The 2,385-nt window shown below is 33.8% G+C and overlaps 1 protein-coding gene across 4 annotated transcripts in view; it reads left to right on the top strand.

Moving 5' to 3' along the window:
• The first annotated feature begins 58 nt into the window (after positions 1-58).
• LOC117107421 overlaps positions 59-2,385 on the top strand; it is a 12,315-nt gene continuing 9,988 nt past the window's right edge. For 3 of the 4 annotated variants that reach the window (XM_033249107.1, XM_033249104.1, XM_033249102.1), the window contains exon 1: positions 91-212. The gene's annotated coding sequence lies outside the window, so the exon portion shown is untranslated. Of the gene's footprint in view, positions 213-2,385 lie in introns of all 4 variants that reach the window. The other variant, XM_033249103.1, reaches the window with a different exon arrangement.

Raw genomic sequence — 2,385 nt, 5'->3', positions numbered from 1 at the left:
GTATATACCATACGAGGGCGCACTGCCAATCGGCCTTGTCAAAATTTCCCGGCGGAAATTCCCATCGACCAAAATAAGAAATTATTGCGAAGCAAGTTCACAAAGATAATAATATCTAGGCATTGATCGGTATAATAGCGGACTGATCAGGCATACCAACAGGTTTCAGGTATACAGTACATTTTATTACCTTTTTTATAGCGTACCGGTAAGGTAAGTGTTATTATAGGCCTGTCAATTTAGTAGCCTTTTAGCATTTAGTATAATAGGCCTTATAGGCCTATCCATTGCCTATATCAAGGAGACATGGCCTACATTAACTTTTATTTACTAGCCTAGTGTAGAATATATATCTTTTTAGGTTATAATTAACTAGCCTATTCATTGATCATGAATTTAACCTAGTATTGCTTAGAGACAATAACATGATTATGCTATGTCAAGGGAGGCGGGATGACCCAGCACCCCCGGCAGCAGCTAAATCTTAAAGTGTAAAATCTTTACCCCGGTGAAAACAGATTTTGAAAATGGCTAAAACTCCGGAGCTTCTTGTGTTTTAAATATGCAGCTCTGTCGTAACGGAAATTCCCAGTAACTGTCATGCTAACTACGTAGGCCCTATGTATGTATGTTCTAGTATTATGGTGACATACGGATGCCTTCACTTCACATCGGATCCAAACCTAAATTCGGACTGCGTTTCCGATGCGCTGAATTTCGCGTTGATATCTTACATACCGTAAATTCGATTTTCTGGTCGGTTCGGTTAGGATTTCCGATCCAAAAATTCGGTTCGGATTAAATGTGAAATCAGCTGTAGAGTAAAAACTTAATCTGATAAGACCTATTAGTTTTAACCTTTGATATGGGTGTCACTATCTGAAGTACTGATATTTCCTAATATAATGCCCGCGATGATCGATCAATACCCATCCAATCAGAGGCCTCGATAAATACACGGAACAAATTACATAATTTATAATGTTGAGGCCTAACAACGTTTCAGAATACAAAAAAGAAAACGTTGAACTTACAAGATTTACACATCAAAAATACACTCATATAAATAAAAATAATCACAATAAGATGTGATTTAAAAGTATAACATAAATTAGATGGAAGAAGGTATTATCCCGAGAAGATGAAGATCTTGTGATGGACATGCCTTAAGTCAATAAAAATATGATAAAGAAAATAATAAATAACAAAGAACCCAAATACAAATAAGTGAAAAGTCAAATAGAGAAATAAATAAATAAATAACTAGAATAAACAACTGAAGTTCATGTTAAAGCAGCACATCGAATCATGACCGAGGACAACTAATTTAATAGTATGACATGAGGTGTAATTTTATTTTTTTGGAAATTATGTTCTTAGAGAAACAGCATTTAAAATTTGGGGAGGGAGATTGTTCATCAGGGCCCGAGTATCCGAATATGGTGTTGAAAATAATTAGTGTTATAGGTAGGTTGTGAATATGAATTCTAGATCGAGTGGGGTAATTGGGAATAATGGTTGTGACTAAATTCGAAGATGTATCGCTCTTGTGTGTTTCTACTTTTATTTGTTTCTGAAGACTTTCGATGCTACGTATATATTTAATTATAAATGTTACCAGTTATGAATTGTAACTTTTTTTCTCCCATATTTTTCAACTGAATCGCTGCTCTTTTAGTCTACTTTAAATAAAATTCTTTCTCTTTCAGTTTAGTATATGATTGACTTTTTTGATAAAATATCTAATGATTGTTGTATTCAATTTATAAATTAATAAATAATTCTTTCTTATAGCCTACCTAATGTTAATTGAAGGTGATATGTCATAAATAAAGGCTTCCTTTCCTATATTTAATAATAATATAGACTTAAACAAAATAAATTTGAAAAAAATACTGGTCGGTACGTAAGTTTGTTCAACTGAGAATTATGAAGAGGTTTCTTCGCCAATTAACGGACGTTTAAAAAATTCACCTACCTGATTTGCATACCTCTTTAAATGGACCTTCCGCTAAGCCCCGCCCCTTGGATATTGTTGCTAAGGTCCCACAAAACTACGGTATACAACTGCGTACATTGCCCTGTTCTGATTCGTCAGTTTTTAGGTTTGATTGACACTCTGGAAAGGTCCGTTGTCAATAACAGCAATTTAAGGATTTTTTCAGTAAAACGCCCGTAAACTATTAAATACTTTTTTTTCATGTGACTCATTGAAAGTTGGTTCTTTCGAATTTTTCTTTGATTGGGTAGCAGCATTATATTTGATTTGTAATAATTGGCGTGCTGGGTTTATTTACGATAATTCGCTTTAATAAGCTAAAGATAAAAATAAAAACTAGGTCGACTTTAGAAACGGCCCAAGATTCAATGGTGTAGGAATAAAAC

The sequence above is a fragment of the Anneissia japonica genome, unplaced genomic scaffold (assembly GCF_011630105.1).
Source record: "Anneissia japonica isolate Jap-2015-1 unplaced genomic scaffold, ASM1163010v1 scaffold9668_len1562885_cov226, whole genome shotgun sequence".
NCBI lineage: Eukaryota > Metazoa > Echinodermata > Crinoidea > Comatulida > Comatulidae > Anneissia > Anneissia japonica.
Note: the sequence above shows the minus strand (reverse complement) of the source record. Positions and strands in the feature narration are given on the sequence as shown.